The following is a 21,723-nucleotide window of genomic DNA, read 5'->3' as shown; positions in this document are numbered from 1 at the left end:
GTTCAGAAAGATCAGAGTGGATACATGCTTGAAATGAAAGTGAGGAAGAGAACACTTGAGAAAACTTTGGATTACAGGGTCTTAGTGAACAGTGTTCATCCTCATAAGCTTCTTAGTGAAGCCCCAGAAGCTTCTTCTTGACCTAAATAATATCTGGGGACAAAGGCTTTCAGTTCAGATCATTTTTTTCTAATGGGACCTCACTACTGAATGCACACATTACCAATGAACAACCAGAATAGGAGATCTTTTTGTGTTTGTGGTTGGGATTTGAGCCTTCTGGCTACATCTATAACCAGGGAGATAGCTATCTTGGCCTAAACAATTAATCCACGTCTACCTCATCTCACCTATTTTCTCAGTGACTCCATCATCTTTTGGCTCTCAGAGAATCAAAAGCAGTAGGACATGGAGAGAATTTCCTAAAGTGTTTCAACTTGGTTCATTCCTGTCTGAGAAATGAAATAGTGAACACAGCAATAACAAAATACCATGGTTTGAAAAGCCAATCTGGCTACACTTCTTAATTACAAAACATCTTTCCTTCCACCCACTCTCCTACTCTCATTTTTCTCCCTAGGAATAACAGGAAGAGGGCCCAGCTTTGCTGTTTTGGCCAGCTCTCTGTGGGTTGTGTTCCTGTCTTATTCTGCTAAATCCACATTCCTTAAACTGATCTCCTGTCCCAGACCTCCTTGCCTTGTTTGGGAGATGGTTTCTTCCAGCACTTGGCTCTGCCTGATAGTTTGAATGTCTCTATGTTTATCTAAAGCCACAGCTCCATTCTTCTTTCTGACATAGGACTTTACTTATATGAGTACATCTTCCCAGAACTGGAGGCTATTTGTTTTACACTAATCTTGTTGTGGGAAATTGCTAGCTGAGATACAGGACACTGAGGCAATTTAGCAGGAAGCAACTTTTTATTGTGCCAGCACAGACTTAGCAGACTTGTTTCCAAAGGCTGAGCCCTGAGAACAAAGGGTTCTCTCCTTATATACCCTTACAAGCAGGTTACAAAAGCAAAAAGCAAGGTCTAATCCATATATGGTTATATTTAATTATATAGGCTACTTTACCCTTGTGCTCTGTGACTTTCCCCTCCTCAGTGCACATGACCTTCCTCATGTTCAGATTTCTTAGGTTTATCTCTCTGCTATGCCACCCCTGCCTCCCTGCTGCTTTCTCAAGACTCAGGCCTAGTCTGTTTTCTTTTGATCCTCCTCCCTCCTACATTATTCCCTGCCTTGATGCTCAGACCCACGTAGGATCAAAGAGCATCATCTTGATCTAGGGGTTTGTATTTTCATAGCAACATTACATGTGTGGCCACTTTCCTTTTTTAATGGCCTGTATAATAGTCTTGATAGACCACAGCACCAGGGGAACCAGTCAGGGCAATATTAAGCATGACTTTAGAATTAAGCCCATTGTCCCTATCAGGATTTTTGAATCCACCTAAGGCAGAAAACCATCCTTCAAACAGGTCATTGGGATCCCATCCTCTCCAAGTCTGGATTGAGACGTGGGCAAGTGTTCTCATTTTGTCTGTGATCCCTTTTATGACATTTTTTTTTATTCATTAATCTGTAAGCAGCAGTTATTTAGGTTAAGTTTTTTTAATAAACTCCTCCCTCAGAAGCAAGCACATAGTCTAAAGCCAAGTGGTTCTGATAGATGGCATTCCACATCTTAGTGCTTTGTTTTGCCAACATATTGAAGGCTCTTGTAGTTTCATTAATTATAATTTTAACAACAGCCTGCAGCCTGATGATATGGTTGAGCATATACAGGGGTGAAATAGCCCCAGGACCCATCTTCTGGCCAAGTGGCAGGACCATAGTACTGGATGATTTATTCAGGAGGCCAATTGTCATTTTTTTAAATTGCCAATTTGTAAGTCACACCATTTTTGTCTACTTAATCTTTTTTTTTTATATATGAGGACTCCCAGTTTTTCTACCTTGTCTGAGTGGAAGCAAGAAGAAGGATGGTCTGATTGAGCCTAGCACATAAGACCCAAACCAGCTTCTAGGTAGCACTGTATAAGCTTGCTTCCCACAGATCCAGTATAGCCCCTTGGGTGCTTGCCAATCATGTTTGCAGTAAGATCGTCCCACACTTTCTGGAGATTAGGAAAGTTGGCCAGTAGGTAGGGCTGTGGTTCTGTATGGTTTGGAACTCCCCACCATTGGGTCTCTTGTAAAACTTCTGTCCTAAACAAGTTAATTCCCCACAGAGATGGAGAAGTGGCCTTCTGGACAGGAGATACAATAATTTCCAATGATGGAAGATTTTAGGAACTAGATGCCTTTCCTGTGTTTTGGGAAAGCAGTCTTATTAAAAGGCTCCCATGGGTCCAGCTCTCTTGCTTTCCAAGGCCAATGGTCTCCCATGTTGGTCCCCACAAACATATCACAAAGTGACATTCAGTATCTGGGCTATAGACTCAGCCAGCAAGAGGAACAAATTTTTAGCTTTGGCAGAGACAGAGTATTCACTTCTTATCTCCTCATAAAAGTAGTGAAAAACTTATGCTAATTACTTGTCCCCATGTCCAATCAGATGACTTAAGTATAGTGAAATTTACAGGGTTACAGGTGCTGTGGGTGCAGTCAGAGGCAGCTTTCCCTTTGTGAAGGAGGGCTGTGTATTTAGCTCCCTGCCATGTGGCCCATGAAACACAACTCCAATAAGGGCAATAATAAGAACCCACATCATCACATGGCCTAGAGTTGTCTCCCTGGCACAAATACTTAGCATTTGACGTATAGGCTCTTTTTCAAGCTAGGCCTCTACAGCCACATCCACCTTTGTCTATGGCCCACCCACATCAAAGAGCATTGACACTGGTTTATCAAGACTAAACACCTGGGTCCAGCTGATTAGGTTCCCAGGGTGTCAGATGCCCCTGATCTCTAACCATTGCTCCCAAGGGTGGTAAGTGGGGTTGAAGCAGATATATTGATTACTGTGAGAGCACATTAGATAGGTGGTGTGATTATGAGTGCATGACCCGATGACAGAGCCTGCAAAGGAATAATAAGTATGGAAAATTACTTGCAGGTTTCCTTCTTTCAGGATGTTCTGGTGGGCTTTGTTGGGTTCCTTGGTGTAGTTTATCTTTGTTTTGTTGGAGTCTGAATCTGGGTATCTGTTTTCTTCATTTCCCTCTGGTTCCTGTACTAATTTATTATTGGAGGGAGAATGGTTTCCATCCTTTTTCCATCTTCCCATCATTCCACTTGGTGCTGTTATTGTCCCTGTACTATGTGTAATTTACTGTTAGCTAGCTTACAATAGTAAAGGTAATGAGATCTAAAAAGGAAGAGTAAGAGGAAAAAGAAAGCAAAGAAAGAAAAGAAAAAATAAAAAAATAGAGAACCAAAGAAATTAATAGGGAGAGAAAATTAAAGTCTTAGTAACAACACTTCCTGCCTGAGTAGTATGCATACATAGGTCACAGGAGGAGGGCTCTGAGGCCTTGAAGGGAAACCAGATCAGTAACAAAAAACAGTAATTATGCATTCTGCCCAAAAGAGATAGAAGAGAGCTAATAAAAACCTTTCACCATGAGTCCAATCAGCAGGGGTAGTTTCTGCCAAGCCTATGGTGAAGACTAGGGTGAGAACTACAGGAGAAGATACAGACATGGGGTGACAATGCATTACGGTGAGATAACTGGTGTGAAAAACAGCCCACTTGTCTTGTTGGAGAATTGACTCCTCAAGCTTCTGCCATGAGTTGACTAGTCAGCTTCTGTGGGTGACTAGAGCAGGGCTGTTGTCCTGTAGTTCTTGATCCCCTGTTGTTTCCTGGGAAGCAGAGCCCTGCCAAGGGAGGTTGCTCAGGTTCTGGAGGGTGATCTTACACAGTGAAGTTGGATCAGGGATGCACTCCCACTCAAGAGAAGCTGGCTTGACTCGACTGTGGTGGATCGAAGGAACAATCACTGCTACTTTAACTGTGATGGGAGTAGTAGACAAGATAACAACAAAAGGGTCCCTCCAATGGGGTTTTAATGGGTGGACACTTTAAAAGACAATGTCTTTTTTTTTTTTTTAACTAAGTAGAGTTACCTTGGCAACAATATATTATCAGTATATATGTCCAAGAAAATGCATTGTTTTAAAGACAGTTAAAACCATCATCTTTAAGTAACACAGGACATGTTTAGAGTCAGTAAAAATAATTATTTTGTCTCTACTTAAATAGAAGACCCTATCTAAAAATATGAGCTTGTGTCTGGAAGGGCTTTAATTCCAGATAGCCCCACCTGCCTAAGAACCATTTCCTCAATCCTCTCAGCCTTGGTTATTTTTGAGAGGTCTGATACCAGTGACTCCATTTGAACTTTGATGGCATTCCCCCCCTTGTCTCCAAACTGCTTGTTTCTGAGCAGTCTCTTCTGAAGATCTGTCTCCTATCCAAGTACTAACCAGGCCAGACCCTGCTTAGCTTCCAAGACTAGATGAGATTGGGCACATTCAGGGTTATATGGCCTTAGACTGAAGATCTTTTTTGATTGGTCCTTTTTTTTCTCATCATCAGGATTTGCTGTTTCCTGGATTTTGTTTGGTTGTTCTTGGTCCTACATCCAGGGGGAAATAAGGAGCAGATCAGGTGGGAGTCAGTGCCAAATAGACCCTTTTGGCCAAATTTAAGCAACAAAGAGGCTTAGCAGGAGTGGCTCTTAGGCAGCAGGCTTTTAGACAAGGACAATAAAAAACAAAATATAACAAAAGCAGATATCTAAAAAGTTAAACTGGTTGACACAAAAGTAGTTATTTTTTATGGACTTGATTGTAAATGCCCCAGAAAGATCAAAACTGTAATAACAAAAACTTAAGAGTCATGGTTAAAATTCTGATGGACAATTTAGCAACTATCAGAACAGTATATTAGTACCACTAACTTTTTGTTACCATGTTTATTTAAATTTTGTATTTTAGAAGGCTTGATATATTTGAAAAACATAAATATATTTAATATATATGAATTAACAACAGCATCACAGCTCTATAGAGGTTATATATACATATTAGTTTAGTTGTAGCTCTTGAAGTAAAACCTTAGATTTTTTTCATCAGTTGGGGGAGGAGAACAGGGTCAGTGACCCCAAATAGCCCAGTTACAGACACATATAGGATTCCAACTGCATTAAAATAATCCAAGACAGCAGTAGTTTAACCATGAGGTCATCTAGAAAATTTTAAATAAACCAGCTCTTAAATGAACATGACTTAGTTGCCTTAGTAGTCAAAACCCGTCAAAAATCACCAGAGAACACAGGTAAATATTTACTGGGACTAAGTTAGGAAGCACAGTGGCCAAGAATCATGGCTCAGATGTTGATAAGGGATCATATCCTAGATTGTTGACATTTAACATATGACTTATGACATACAGCAGGATCCCACCAACCTGTAGTCAATGGAGCCCCCGCTAAAATAACAGGCCCAATCTGGACATCCCAGGCCAAAAATTCCCTCTGCCTGCCATGTGGAAGGAGTAGGACTAACATCTCCACTCTGTTGAGGCCAATAAAAACTGGAGGTCTTGACTTCCAGTGTCATGCTCCTTATTTATTTATTTATTTATTTATTTGAAATCCTATCTGGAGGGTGCACTTTGGCTTTGTTTTACATAAGTAAATCTATCTTAATCCTCAAATCAGTGCAGTAGCACTCCCTGTGCTCAGCTGCTTCTTGCCTTTCTGTGTTTTAATAAATTTTTGTTGTCTTGACAAATTTGTGGATTAACCTGTAGCACCAAAAGTTCCTGACAGTTATCTTGACAAAATGAAAACCATTTTTAAGACAATTTTTGTAAATGTTATCAAGAACAATACAATATTTTAAAGATAGCCTTGTTATGAGCTAAGAGAATTAAGTTTTAGTTTAACATCAGTACATTAAATTTTGACCTTAAAAAACCTTTAATGGAACTGGATTTTAGTTAACTTAATAATTTACATAAGCATCTATAAGCTCCATCTTTTTATGACAACTTACTCTGTACCTTTGTGATAACTTATTTTGTATCTTCTGGGGTCTTGTCTTTATCCTTTTTATTTTTCTCTTCTGGTCTGATCCATAATGTTAATCCTTGAAGGTCTGTAACTTAATGAGACCTGAATGACATAAGTTTGAAAACCAGTTTTCTTAAAAGTAGCAGTAGAACAGAGTAATAATTTTTTTACATTGACTCTATAATAAAAACCCTTCTCAAGATGTTTATGTATTTTTGTGTAAAAAGCCTAAGCAATTTATAACAGAGATCTGTCTTTGCAATATGATTTCATTTTAACCTCCTCTCCCAGGTTTATCTTCTTCACTTTCTTCCATACTCAAAAGACAGAAAAGAGCTATCAGAATCTAACACCAGAATGTAAAAGATGTACCATCTTTGCCCTGAACACATGAATCTTTCCACAATACTGAGCACGTAAATGGGGCCACCATCTGATCATCTTTCTACACAGGAGGCTCAGCACCCATGTGCCACCAAATGCTAAATGGCATCACGTTTGCTTCCACACTTCATTCAGCATGTCTTGTTAAATTAAGTCTTCGTAGCAACAGCACTTTAAAATTGGTGTTAATTTCTAATTTTAGGGCATGTACATAGGAGAAAGAAAAATGTTCCCTGTTCCCATTCCTGGTAACCCACAGCTCATAAGTTCTTTATTCTTCCATAGCCTTTTACACTTCTGTAGCTTTGAATATTCATTCTTTTCCCTTCTCATCCTATATTTTGCACCACTGGCACCTGTATAATTCACATTCATCTAAGACTTAATTAGCATTACTTTCTTTGTAAGTTCTTTCATAGGTTTCATAGGTTCTATGGCAGAATTAATTCTACCACATTCCATGTCCAGAGAACTTTGGATTATGATTATCCATTTGTGCTCTGAGAGTATCCTGATCCCTTCATTCATCCACCTGTTGAGGTCAGGGATTATGCTTTTCATCTATATGAACCCGATGTGTGTCAAAACAGTGCCTGGTGCTACTGCCAATGACACAAACAACATTTATTATAACTAAGTGTTGTTTTATAAAGAAAAATTCATTTAATCATGTTTTATTAAGTTTATGTTACCAAGTCTTTTTTCTTCATTTTCATAATGTCATTTTAAAATTTATTTTTGACTAATACATAGAACAAACTGTACATGTTCATGGGTACCCTGTAATGTTTAGGTAAATATATGCATTACAAAATGTTTAAATTAGGTTAAACATTCTTATCCCTTCAAACATGATCATTTATTCATAGTAAAAAGTTTCAAAATCCCTTCTTCTGGTTTAAAAAAAATTAAACAGTACGTCATCATTACCTGTAGTCACCCCACTGTGAAATAGCACACAGAAACAGCTCGCTTGTATCTAACTGTAATTAGTACCCATTCAAAACCTCTCCTTATCCCTCCCATCCTCCTACTCTTCCCAGCCTCTGGTAACTACTGTCCTACTCTCAACTTGTATGGAATCAACTTTTGAGATTTCGCATATGAGTTAGCTCATGAGATACTTGTCTTTCTCTGCCTGGCTTATTTTACTCAACATAACAATCTCCATTTCCATCTGTGTCATCATAAATGACAGGTTTTTATGCTTTTTTCTAATGACTAAATTATATTCTGTTGTGTCTGTGTACCATGTTTTCTTTATCCATTCATCAGCCGATGGACCTTAGGTTATTTCCATTATTTGGCTATTGTGACTAGTGCTACAATGAACACAGGAGTGCACATATTTCTTTGGCATGCCAATTTCATTTCTTTTGTATATATACCCAGAAGTGGGGTTTCTGGCTTGCATGGTAGTTCTATTTTTTTTTTAAGAATTTCTTTATTACTTCATATAAGGGTTGTACTGATTTACATTCCCACCAACAATGTGCAAGTGGTGTTCCCTTTCTCCATACGTTTGCCAATCCTTGCTGTCTCTTATCTCTTTGATAACAGTCACATTTATTGAGACAAACCATGACATCATGGTTTTGATATGCATTTTCCTGATGGTTAGTAATGTTGAGCACTTTTCATATACCTGCTAGACATTTGTATTTGTTCTTTTGAGAAATGTCTATTTAAATCTATTTTCCACTTTTTTAAACAGTGAAAGTGGTAATAAAGTTTGTTAGGAGAGGAATGCACTTTCAATATACTGAAAGTGGGTCATCTCTAGAGTGAGAATGAGGATGACAATTTAGTGTCCATTTTTAATCAGGTTGTTGTTTTGTTGTTACTGTGTTTTGGGAGTTCCTTATATATTTTAAATATTAAATACTTGTCAGATATGAAGTTTACAAATATGTTCTCTTTCTCATTCTTTAAATTTTTTCTTTACTCTGTGGATTGTTTCCTTTGCTGTGCAGAAGCTTTTTAATTTGATGCAATTCCATTTGTCATTTTGCTTTTGTTTCCTATGTTTTGGTGGTCTTATCCAAAAAAACTTTTGCCTATTTCAATGTCCTGAAGTGATTCCTCTGTTTTCTTCTAATAGTTTCATACTTTCAGGTCTTACACTTAAATCTTTAAGCCATTTTGAGTTGATTTTTGTTAATAGTTAAAATAGGGAACTAGATTCATTCTTTTGCATGTGGATATCCAGTGTTTCAGTACCATTTATTGTAAAGACTGCTTTACAATGTGTGTTCTTGACATCTTTGTTGAAAATCTGGTAGTTGAAAATGTGTGAATTTACTTTTAGGCTCTCTATTCTTGAACATTGGTCTCTATGTCTGTTTTTCTGCAATACCGTGCTGCTTAGATTGCTACAACTTTGTACAAAGTTATAGTAAATTTTGAAGTAAGGTAGTTAAAGTCCTCCTGTCTTGTTCTTTTTGCCAAATATGACTTTGACTAGTTGGGACTTTTTGTGGTTTCATATATATTTTATGATATTTTTGCTAATTTTATGAATAATGCATTGTTATTTTGATAAGGATTCCATAAAATCTGTAAATCACTTTGGGCAGTATGAGCTTCCAATCCATGAAAATAGTATATGTTTCCATATATTTTCATGCCTCCTTCAATTTTTCTTTCACCAATGTTTTATGATTTTCATCATGGAAATCTTTTACCTCTTTAAGTTTAAGTATATCCCTAGATATTTATTTTGTAGCTACTTTGAGTGGGATTGCTTTCTTGATTTCTAATTCAGGTAATGCACTATGACATACAGCAACATGACTGATTTTTCCATTATTTTTATATTCTGCAATTTTACTGAATTTATTTATTAGTTCTGATAGTTTTTTGGTGGAGTTTTTTGAGTTTTTATATATAAGATCATGTTATCTGCAGTGACAATTTGACTTCTTTCTTATTTAAATCATCTTTGTTTCTTTCCCTTGTTCATTTGCTCTTGGTAGGACTTCTAGCATTCTGTTGAATAAAACTGGTAAAAGTGAGCATCATTGTCTTGTTCCAAATCTTGGAAAAAGTTCAGTTTTTTTCTAATTCAGCAAAGTGTTAACTGTTGGCTTATTATAAATAGCCTTTATTATGTGGAACTATGTTCTATACCTAACTTACTTAGCAGTTTTATCATGAAGGAATATTGAATTTTAACAAGTACCTTTTATGCATCTATTGAAATGATCAAGAGGTAATTTTCCTTCATTCTATTGATTTGATTTATTACATTTATTAATTTAAATCATCCTTCCACCACTGGGATGTATCCAACTTGATCATGATGAATAATCTTTTTAATATGCTGTTGAATTCAGTTTGCCAGTATTTTGCAGAAGATGTTTGATTCTATATTAATCGAGGATATTGGCCTGTAGCTTTCTTTTTTTTTCATTGTTGTAACATTATCTGGTTTTGATATCAGGGTTGATGCTGATCTCATAGAATGTGTTTAAAAGAACTCCTTTTAATTTTTATAATAACTTAAGGATAATAGGTAGTAGTTCTTATTGAAATGTTTGGTAGAATTCAACAGGGAAGCCATCTGGTACTGGTACATTTTAGTTTTTCTTTCTTTTCTCTTCTTTTCTTTAATGAGAGGATTTTAATTACTGATCCAAATTCATTGCATATCATTGATCATTTCAGATATTCTTTCTTTATAACTCATTTTTGTAAGGTACATGTGTTTGGGAATTTGTCCATTTCTTCTAGATCATCAAATTTGTTGGCATATATTGTTCATAATAATCTCCAATGACTTGTAGGGTGTAAATTGTAATCTATCTCTTTCCATCTCCTATTTTATTTGTTTCAATCCTCTCTCTCTCTCTCTTTTTTTTAAGTCTGCCTAAAGGGTTTTCTGTTTTGTTAATCTTGTCAAAGAATCAGCTCTTCATTTATCTGGATTTCATTTATTTCTTTTCTGGTCTTTATAATTTCTTTCCTTATACTCATTTAAGGGTTCATTTGTTTTACTTTTTTCTAGTTCCTTGAGATTCAGCAATAAATTGCATATTTGAGATCTTTTTGCTTTTCTGAAAGTAGATGTAGACGTTGATTGCTATAACCTTCCTTCTAAACACTGCTTTGCTGCATCCCATAGGTTGTGTTCATTTTCAATTTTTTTCCAGAATTAAAAAAAGTTCTTCTTGGTTTATTCCTTGATCCACAGGTTGTTCAAAAGTAAACTGTTTAACTTTCATGTATTTGTACAGTTTTTGAATTTTCCTTGTTATCAATTTGTAGTTTTACTGTATTGCAGTCTGAAAAATGTGTGATATGATTTCAATTTTTAAAAATTTGTTGAGACTTATTTTGTGGCCTGTCATATAACCTATACTGGAGAATGTTCCATGTGCTGATGAGAAAAATGTGTATTTGGCAGCTGTTGAGTTGAATTTTCTGTAGATATCTGTTAGGTAGATTTGGTTTAGAGTACAATTTAAACTCTGCTGTTTCTTTGTTGAATTTTTTTTATCTGGATGACCTATTCATTCATATTTTCTTTCTATTTTGGGTATTCTGATACTGAACACATACATATTTAGGACTGGTATTTCCTCTTGTTGAATTGACAACATCATCATTATGTAATCACCTTCCTTTTATTTGTTTTACTGATTTTTATTTAAGGTCAATTTTATCTGAAATAAGTATGGATGCTCCTGCTTCCTTTTGAACTCCATCTATATGGAATGTCCTCTTCCAGTCCTTTATTTTCAGTCCATGTGTCTTTAGAAATAAAGTCAGTTTCTTGTAAGAGATATACAGTTGAGTATTGTTTTTTTTAAATTCATTCAGTCACTATGTGTTTGAATTGGAGAATTTAATCTACATTCAAAGTAATTATTGATAAGTCAGGTCTTACAAGAACCATTTTAACTTGTTTTTTATTTTTATTAGTGTAAATCAATTGCACAAAGGGATTTCATTGTGGTATTTACATACATGCATATAATGTACTTTGATCAAATTTACCCCCTTATTACTCTTTTTTAACACCCACCTTCTTCTTTCTCCCTCTCTTAAGTGGTCCTTTGTAGTTAAATGATTTACTCTACTACTATGTTTTGATTCTTTGCTTATTATTTTTGGTTTATTTGTTACAGATTTTGCCTAGTTGGTTACCATGAAGTTTACAAAAAATCCTCTAATTATAAAAAGCTATTTGGAGATGATAAAAACTTGATGTAGTTGTAAGAATAAGAATATTTAAAAAAAGAAATGAAAATATAGTAATAAGAAAACTCTACACTTGCATTCCATTTCTCTCTATGCTTTGAATTTAATGTCCTATTTTACATCTTTCTACATTGTCTATTTCTTAACTGTTAATGTAGCTATTATTAAATTGTTTTACTTTTTTGTCTTCATGCTGAAGTTTTGAATGTACCATGTACATGTACCGTGCTTGCAATATTAGAGAACTGCGAATTTGTGTAATTACTCTTCCTAGATTGTTTTCCACTTCCTACATTTTCTTCTTGCTCATTGTATCTCTTTCTTTCAGTTTGAAGAACTGCCTTTAATATTTCTTATAGGATAAGTTGGGTTGAGATATATTCCTTTAGTTTTTATTTCTCTGGAATTTTTTATCTTTCCTTCATGCATAAGGGCTCATTTTCTGGGTATACTATTCTTGGTTGAAAGTATTTTTTCTAAAGTATTGTGAAAAGCATTGTGTCACTCTCTTTGGTTTGTACATGGTTTGTCAGATTTCTTCTGAGAAGTATGCTGCTAGGTAAACTGGAACAACTTTATACATTTTTAATATCTTTTCTCTTGCAATCTTGAGTATCTTCTTATTTTTAACCTTTGGGGGCTTGATTTTAAGATGTTTTGGGTAGACTTAGTTCAATTAACTATTACTGGTAGATTTTGAACTTCCTATACCTGATATTTGTAGCCATCTGTAGATCTGGGAAATTTTCTTTCATTGTTTCTTTGAATAAGCCCTCTACCACTTTGGCACTCTAAAGTTCTTCTTGAATCCCAACAACATGAAGATTTGTTCTTTTAATCCTGTCCCAATGTTCCCATAAGCTTTATTCCTTTCTCTTCATTTTTTTTCTTTTTTCTCCTCTGTGTATTTTCAAATAGGCTGTCTTCAAGTATCAAACAAGGTATATGGTTTGTCTATCTTGCTGTTCATGCATTCTATCATGTTTTTAATTTTGCAGTGTGTCTTTCAACTCAGTGATTTCTGAGATTTTAAAAAATGCTTCCATTTTAAGTTTTTCCGTTAAAGTATTGGCACATGTCTCAATGTTTTCTTAAAACTTATTGAGTTTTCTTAAAATAGCTATTTCAAGTTCTTTATATGGTCAGTTTCTGGCATCTTATAGTGAATATTAGGTAAGGTCTTGTGTCCAGAAAACTCATGATGCTTGTTGGCATGTAATAACATCTGAACATTAAGGGATTAAGTATTTATTCCAGTCTTCCTGACCTGGCTTTGTTTATTCCTATATTTACAGAAACTCAAAACAGGCTTTTATTTTCTAAGACTGTGGTCACTTCCACATTTCAGCAGTACCCAGGTCCATTTTTGCCAGGAGCCTGCCATTGGTATATTGTCACTATTTTGATACTAGAGGGCAATCCAATCCCAGGTTTGTCTCAAATATACTGCTGCTACATTGTTTAAATGAACCAGAAGAGTAGTTTGTACTTACAAGTCTCTCCCAGGGTTCGAGGCAGGACCAGATTCCCCTTTTGCATAGTTATCAGTCTGGGGTCAAGTACTGTAGGATTCTGCAGAACTCTGGTAGAGCCCCAGATTCTACATCACACCTATGAACACAAATACCACTGAACTGTGTCACACCCTGAGCCCACAGCTCACCATGATTAGCATAACACTGGGGTAGGTCCAAGGCCCACACTAGTATGGGCTACATATTGCTGATGTGGATGTGGATTCATGAGCTATGGCTACCACAATTAACATGGGTAAAGCAAGCTGGAAAAAAAGTCTGATAGACTGAGGCCACCTGTCTTCCCTGGCACTGGAACTGTTCCAGAGGCTTCATCTGCAGTTATGCCTGAGGATGGGGTAATTAAAATCTTCCCAGGTTTCACCAGCCTAGTCCAAATTCCAGGGAAAAGTCTTGTACTTACTACCCTTCCCTACCCGTGACAAATGGGATCTTACACTATGCTATGTTGCCCAAGGTTGGAGTAGTATTGGTGAAGGTAAGTCTCTTGGCCACCTAGACTAATGTTAAGCTGCTTTGCACCCAAGTCCCATTTATTCAAGACCTCATACAGTCTCAAGGGTGCACCAAAGCCCATCTGGTAGTGATGTATGTTGAAACACCATTCTATGTCATCAGTCTCTGCCTTGTGCTAGGGCAGTTCTAGAGCCCTACCTGTGGGCACTTGGACTTTCAGTAACTGCTGTCTGAGGGTGGAACACTGGTGGTGGAAGACAGTCCCTTCAGTTGACATTAAACTGAGTTGCACCTGGGTCTCACAGCTGCAGGGACCTGCACAATCTCAGGAGCAGGATGGATTGCCCTAGTCCCATTTGAAGGCTGGAAATGATGCATACCAAAACTTGATCTTGTCCCACTGGTGCACAGTTCTCCCCTGATACCAGGGCCACTCTAAAGGATCTAACTGTGAGCTCTGGTCTGTTTAGGGGGCCTTCAATTTCTACTGTGCTGGGTCTCATTGCAGTGGTCCTGACACTGAGTTCCAAGACAAAGCCCCATGCTAGCTTTCATATCTTGCTCCCTAAAGGGTCTTGTTCTCTACTCCTCTGCTTGAGGTTAGAGGATGGGTGGTGGAGACAGTCATCCCCTGCTCCTGGTACAGTTCCAGAAACTGAGATTACAGATAAAGGCTTACTGGTAGAGGTCATCCAGTTTTTCCCAGCACAGGATGGGAATAAGGCAGACTTGGTTCTGGGTTTCTGACTAGGGAATCCCTCCCACAGGCTAAAAGTATCTCTCTCCACTTTGATGCTTAGAATTGGGGGCAGGCTGATGTGGGAAACTCTTTTCTTCCTACCTCTTTCATTAGTTTTTTCCTAAGGGGAGACATCCCAGAGGATTTTGACCACCAGTCAAAATGTTCAGTTTTTAAATTCAAGTATAATCCGGTTTAACTAGTTTCTCAATGCACTCTAACATTGTTTCTTACTATCAAGGATATGAAATTCCTACTTTTATTCTATGTTCTTCCATGCCGGGGTCACTATTTCTCTTTCATGTATCCATAATCTCAATGTTCAAAGCTTGCTTATAAAATTACTTCAGATTATTTATGTAAACACTGGTCATATAGACAATCTAGATCATATTCTTCCTTGAGTTTGTCTAGAGATCCTTTTGCCTCAACTCTTGTTTCACCATAAGTTAACTTCTTAGCTCTTTTGTCATGCTCCAGACTTACATTCCCATAAATTTATCTCTGGCTTAACTCATCCATCTCCACCCAAGTTGGAGAGAAACTGATTAAAGATATTAAATGTGGCTCTTGTCCCTAGCTGGAAGAGAAATGAGGTACCTGGATTGGCCTTTGGAGAAAATTTTTAAAAGAAGTGAAGATCTTATACCTGAAAATAATTAAAAACTAAGATGTTATTGGACCTTACACCCAAACACTAGGAAGGCTATGGTGGGTTTTATCTGCCATGCTATGTAATATGGAAAGTCTTTCATAAATACTGGAAAGCCATTGACTAGTTTGTGAATAAAGCATTTACTCAGCCTCTCTGGGTTACCAACTTTTCAGATGAAAAATGAAGATGAAGATTTATAAAAACTGGTTACAGAGGCACTTTTCCTTATCATGTCTGTGATACTTTTTTATACATCAATCTACATGGCATTCCAAGATGTCACTTCTGCTGAAGAGATTTGGTCTTAATGACAAAACCAACATGCCATACCAGGGACCCATGATTCCCTGGTTCTCTTCCAATTTTTACATTCTAAGTTTTTGATTCTATAACTACTCTGAGAGAGGACAGGAAAGGTATATAAACCATGGTTTCTCTCTTGTGGGAACATGCAATTTTGTTGTGAAGAAAAACTACAATAAATTAAGAAATTGTACATTATTAAATGTAAGGCTCAGCTACATGTATTCAAACATTTTTGAGGCAATATTCCAATATCCCAAGAGATGGGGCTGTCTCACATGACAAAACTGTTAAAGTATACATATGCTTTCGTACTTTATAAAATAGGTAAAGATGGGGTTTTCTTTTTTTAAAAACCATTTAAAGAGAGATAAAAAATGTTCATATAAAATAATTGTGTTTTGTAAGTCTGAATAAAAATATAATCAGTGGAATAGAATTTGATTTAGTAGATCAGGTTACTATACAAGCCTGGCTAGAGTCCTTTACTCAATTCCTCACTTTAATATCATTCAGGGGTAGTTATGGATGATTCTATTTATACTGTCTGTCTATCCTGTCAGTGTTCCTTCTGGGGCACAATGCAGAAAAATGGCTAGTCTAAACCTTTGGTTTTATATGCCGCAGTGATGTGACATTGAACAACTGGACTCTAGACAAACATAACACCAGAACTTAAAGAAGGACGATTCTCAGGAATTGATCTTGGCTTCACCTGGTGGAAATGGTGGGGTTGTTTCATTCCAGTTGTATGTTGCAAATGGGCAGGCAAATAAGCTTCAGTGTCCAGAGATGATTCTAGAAGGGTCTTACATTTCCTTCTCGTTTGCAACCCTGACAATAGCAAAGAACATTTCTTATTTATTTATTTATTTATACATTTTAATGGATTCCATTATTTCATTTTTGATGCACATGTAAAGAGCATTTCTTAACCTGGTAGATTTCTCAGTTAGAGTAGACAGAGCCATCCACAGCTATATGCTACAACAGTGCTCTTTGGAGATATGGGACACAGAAATTCCATCAGGGACAATGCTATATTGTTCCCTGGTTAATGTAATTATCTCTGAGTCATCTATAGCCATGTGAAAATCACTCTGTGTTCTTTTAATGGTTTGTTGTTTCTCTTCTCCTCTATGCTATCTACTCTTGGATATTGATTCAGATTTATTTCTTGTGCAACTGTAGTATTTCTTCTAGTACTTTATTCTGGTGAGGTGAGTCATATATGCATACATACATACACACACATGTATATAACATTTTTACTAACATATATTAGTTGTACAGGGGGATTCAATGTACCTTGGCTAGGTTCACTTCCATCATCTCCCTCCCACAGCTACTTAAAATGATTACAACAGGTTTCATTATTCTATTTCATGTAAGTATAGAAAGTATGTAGACCATATTCACCCTCTTATACTGCCTACATTCACCTTCCTCCTCAAGTACCCACCTCCTAACAGGACCTATACAATCATGTCCTCATTTCTAAGTCTACATTCATTGTTCCACGGAGTTTTGCAATGGTATTTCCCTGTTAATACACTGCACTTTAGTCAGATTAATCCCCTTTATTACTCTCCTTTAACATTTCCCCCAACCCTCTATTATTCAATAGCTTTCACTGGATTTCCTTGTGCCATCTTCCTACACAAATGCAATGTATTTCAATATTATTCATGCTCTATCATTCTCTTTTCCTCTCCCTCCTCCCCCAAGTCCCATCAAACAGTAGCACTATTACAAACATAGTCTATGCATTATGTGCATATGATCATGTTTGTGTCTGTGTATACATTTATCTTTTAGATTTATCTTCCATATATAACAGAAAACACGTGACCATTGCCTTCTCGAACCTGAATTATTTTGCTTAACATGATGATCTCCAATTCTTTCCCTTTGCAAACAATCTAATTTCATTCTTCTTTATGGCTGAGTAATAATCCTTGTGTATATCTTTCTTAATCAATTTATCAGTTGTAGGGTATCTAAACTGTTTCCATACCTTGGCTATTGTGAATATTGCTTCAATTAACATGGATGTACAAGTGTCTCTATTGTATCCTGACTTACAGGATATATGCCCAGGAATGGCATCACTGGACCATATGGTAGTTCTATTTTTAATTTTTTAAAGGATTCTCCAAATTGCTTTTCGTAGTGGTTGCACTAATTTACATTACCACTAACAGTGTATTAGGGTTACTGTTTCGCTATATCCTCACCAACATTTGTTGTTGTTAGTGTTCTTGAAGATAGCCCTTCTAACTGGGGTGAAATGAAGTCTTATTGTAGGTTTGATTTGCATTTTTTTATGGCCAGGGAACTTGGGTACTTCTTCATGCATTTATTAGCTATTTGTACTTCTTCCTTTGAAAATTGTCTATTGAGTTCATGTGTCCATTTCTTAATTGTGTCATTGATTCTTTGACAGTTTAGTTTTTGGGCTCTATGTCGATTCTGGTTATTTGTCCCTTATCAGATGAATAGCTGGTAAAGATTTTTTTTCCCGTTCTGTAGGTTGTCTCTTAAGTCTAGTGACTGTTTCTTTTGCTTTGTAGAAGCTTCTTAGTTTGATATAGTCCCTATTGTCAATCCTTCTCTTAATTGTTGAGCCATTGGAGTTCTATTCAAGAAGTCATTGCCTATGCACATTCCAGAGTTTCCCCTATTCTTTCCTGTAGAAGTTTCAAAGTTTTAAGTCTCCCCCACCCCTGTATAATGGATATAGCCTAATAAAAATTTACAATAATAAAAAAAAATTTTTTTAAAGTTTTAAGTCTTACATTAAGGTCTTTGATCTACTTTGAATAGATACTAGTACAGGGTGAATGAAAGGGACCTAAATTTCAGTCTTCTGCATGCCAATATCCAGCTTTCCTAGCATCATTTGTTGGAGAGGCTGTCATTCCTCCAGTATATATTTTGAGCTCTTTTGTCAAAAATCAAATAGTTGAGTGATTTATGTTTAGATCTTCTAATCTGTTCCATTGGTCTTCATGTCTGTTTTTGTGCCAATATCATGCTATTTTTATTTCTATGGCACTGTAGTATAGTTTGAGGTCAGGTTCAACAGTGTTCTTTTGGTTCAGAGTCACTCTGGCTATTCAAGATATTTTATGCTTCCATATGAACTTTGGGCTTGATTTTTCTATCTTTGTGAAGAATATCATTGGAATTTTGATGGGATTTGCAATGAACATGTAAATTGCTTTGGCAATACAGTCATTTTCACAATACTGATTTTGTCAATTAATGAACATATGAGATCTAACCATCTTCTGATGTCTTTTTTGATTTATTTCTTCAGTGATTTATAGTTTTCTTTGATGGTGTCCCAGTGGTCTTACCTGTCCAATTCATGTTTTCTTAATATTTTTTCATGGTCTTTCACTGATTGATCTAATTCCTCTACATTGTATTCCATTCCTAATACTCTATTTTCAACTTGCTCCACTCTGTTAGCCAATCAAACTTTCAACTGAGGTTTTTATTTCAAATACTAAACTAGTCATTTCAATTTGATTATTTTTCAGGATTTCTATATCCTTATTGATTTCTCCTTTCATATCCTGAATTATCTTCTTTTTTTACTCATCTATCTATATGAATTCTCTTTGAGATCAGTAAGTTGTTTATTCATCTCCTTTTTGAGTTTATTCACTAGCTTTTTTGTCTCCTCTTTGAACTTATTGATCATTCTTACTATTATTTTTTGAACTCATTGACTGATATTTCCTACTCTTCAGTGTTGTTTAAGTCTTTAGTTGTGGAGTTGGCTTTTGAAGGAGAGCTGCTGACTTTTTTTTCATGTTTCTACATTGAGATTTATGCATTTGGGATTGTTTTTGTTTGGAAGTTCCAATGTTCTGTTTCACTTTAGTTAAAGATTGCTGAAAGATTATTTAGGACTGGGTAATGGTTAAGTTGTGTTGTTTTTTCTTGTCTTTAGAAAGTGACAAGTGGAGGATGTGGCTCAGTAGTCAACTCTTCAGCTTCTGTTCTCCCTGGGTGCCACTCCTTATTTCATAGGGAGAGGAAGCTTACCTGCTAAAGCTATCATAGTTGCTGCAGGCTTGAAATTACAGCAATTGCTAAAGATTAATTACTGCTACTGTTCTAGTATCTTTAGATGCTTATTGGAGCAAAGATGAATCTTTGTGCTTATGGAAGACTGAAGGTAATAATGGCAGTAATGAGAGGGAGATAGAGAGGATAACTCTAGTGAATAATATGAGGTACATGGTTTTATGTGGCAGACAGAGGTGGTAGCTGAGCTAATAAAAGGGGTTAATGAAAAAGAAGACTTGGATAGGTAGAAGAAATCTAGTTGGTATTACAATGAGGGAGAGAGGGAAAAGCAAAATAGAGAAAATTGAACAGATGGACAAACAAACATAGACACTATATACTACAAAAAAAATCTGGAAATTTATTTACCCACTAAGAGTATTGGTAATGAAGGAGGATTCTATAATCCTCCTATAATCCTCGGTAGATAGAGAAAGGAGAAAACTTGAGCTACAGAACAGCTCTGGCTGCAGGCAGGAGGAAAGTATAAATACAGGAGGATGATAGGAAAGGGGAGAAGTGGTATAAGGTTGAACACAGAAAGGTGAGTTACATGGTTTTCGTATGATGATTATGGAGAAAAGAAAGAGGGAAAGACAGAACTAATAAGAAAATGTGTGTGAGAGAATGCAAAACTGCTCAGTTCAAATATATAGAAAAAGAAAATACAAACAAACATACAAAAATCTATGCATCCCAAACTTAACAGCAAGAAAAACAACATAAAAATTCAGAATTTTCTAATCATCTTCTGAGCAGCTGATTTTTTTTACCCCCAGTGTTTAAGTCTTTCAGTCCACTAGATAGCAGTCTAGATGGATCTGCTAACAGCCTTGTGTTCCTTATCCAGTGAGGGTGGGGAGCGGGGAGTATTTGGAGATCTAAATAAAGCTCTGGTTAAGGCTTCTGGAGTTTGGCCTTGAACTTGCCAGTCTCATCACTTTCCCCCTTTCAGGCTGTCCATTACTTTCAGTCAGTTGTGCTTGGAATGTAGACTTTTATCATATGTCCTCTCTAGTGGCAGTGGGATTGGAAGTGCAGCACAGCTCCTAGATTCACTGCCACATTACAGACCTTGCATTGGGCCTGGTGCTGCAGCCATCGCAGATGCCCGAAAGTTTCTTTGTGCTGGGACACACCATGTACCGTTTTCCTCAGGTCCTCTATGGGCTGCCACTTCTACTCACCGAGTCCCAGCTGCTTTTCTGCTGCAGGTCACATGTTGGGCAGTTTGTCCTCTCTGTCCATGGCTTCTACTCCAGTCTCCAGCTGCTGCTCTTTTGTCCCCCTGGCCACATGGATCCTTATTTTTGGTGTTTATGAGCATGCTCCTGAGATGTTGATTAGTTCAAAACTATTTTGCTTCTGGCACCATCCTTCTTTGTGGTTCTTGGGCTGGAGACTTTGACTTCTATCTCTGCCCTTGAGGGAGCTGGGGCTGAGCTAGGACTGGAGTTGGGGCAAACTGTTTCTTAATTTACTCTGTCGCTTATCTGTTTCAATGTAGTTTTTAGCTGTCCTGTCTCCCTTTTGTGGTTCTCTTCTTTCTGTAAGTAGACTCTTATTTATAGGGAATGCCATCTTGCTTCAGTCTCATATATTTTTAGATCCATCTATATTTGAGAACATATTTCTTTTTTCCTCATACATGGATGATAGCCTGGCTGGATACAAAAGTCTTGAGTAACTTGTCTTCCCCTTACACAATGACGTAGCTGGTTTTATTTGGTTCTGACATTGAGCATGTTGTAAATGTTTTCTTTCTATCTTGGACAAAATGTTGTGTTTCTGGGTTTTTTTTTTCCCTCTTTCTGATTAGATACTGTAAAAATCATTTTTTATCCTTGGAATCTGAATATCAGTGTATGTTCAAATATGTGTCTTTCTTAGTCTTTCTTTACTTTTGGAATCTCAGCTAAAACCATTATTTTTCTTCTTAGAATTCATTTCCATTTTCCTTGTCTTTTGGCCAATCATATTCAGTTCTTTATCCTTTTTCTTTGAGTTATGAATAATTAGTCTCACATTTTTAATTCATCAATTTAGGAATCTGTGGTATACTGCACACTTACTACTGATTTAAAAAAACTTAGGTAAAAATTTTATTTTATTTTATATTTTCTTATTTTATTTATTTTTCCTTTTTAGTTTTCACATATGAGAGAACGCATGGTAATTGTTTTTCTGTGTCTGGAATATTTCACTTAACATGATGTCTTCCAGTTCCATTCATTTTTCCTGTAAATGAAAGGATTTCATTCTTCTTTATGGATGAATATTATTCATATATATATATATATATATATATATATATATATATATCTGTTGATGGGCA

At 36.3% G+C, this 21,723-nt stretch overlaps 1 protein-coding gene across 1 annotated transcript in view; it reads left to right on the top strand.

The window, feature by feature from the left end:
* Btla (B and T lymphocyte associated) overlaps positions 1-21,723 on the top strand; it is an 86,352-nt gene that overhangs the window by 53,459 nt on the left and 11,170 nt on the right. The gene's annotated exons all lie outside the window — the stretch shown is intronic.

This window comes from Castor canadensis, chromosome 5 (assembly GCF_047511655.1).
Source record: "Castor canadensis chromosome 5, mCasCan1.hap1v2, whole genome shotgun sequence".
Lineage (NCBI taxonomy): Eukaryota > Metazoa > Chordata > Mammalia > Rodentia > Castoridae > Castor > Castor canadensis.
Note: the sequence above shows the minus strand (reverse complement) of the source record. Positions and strands in the feature narration are given on the sequence as shown.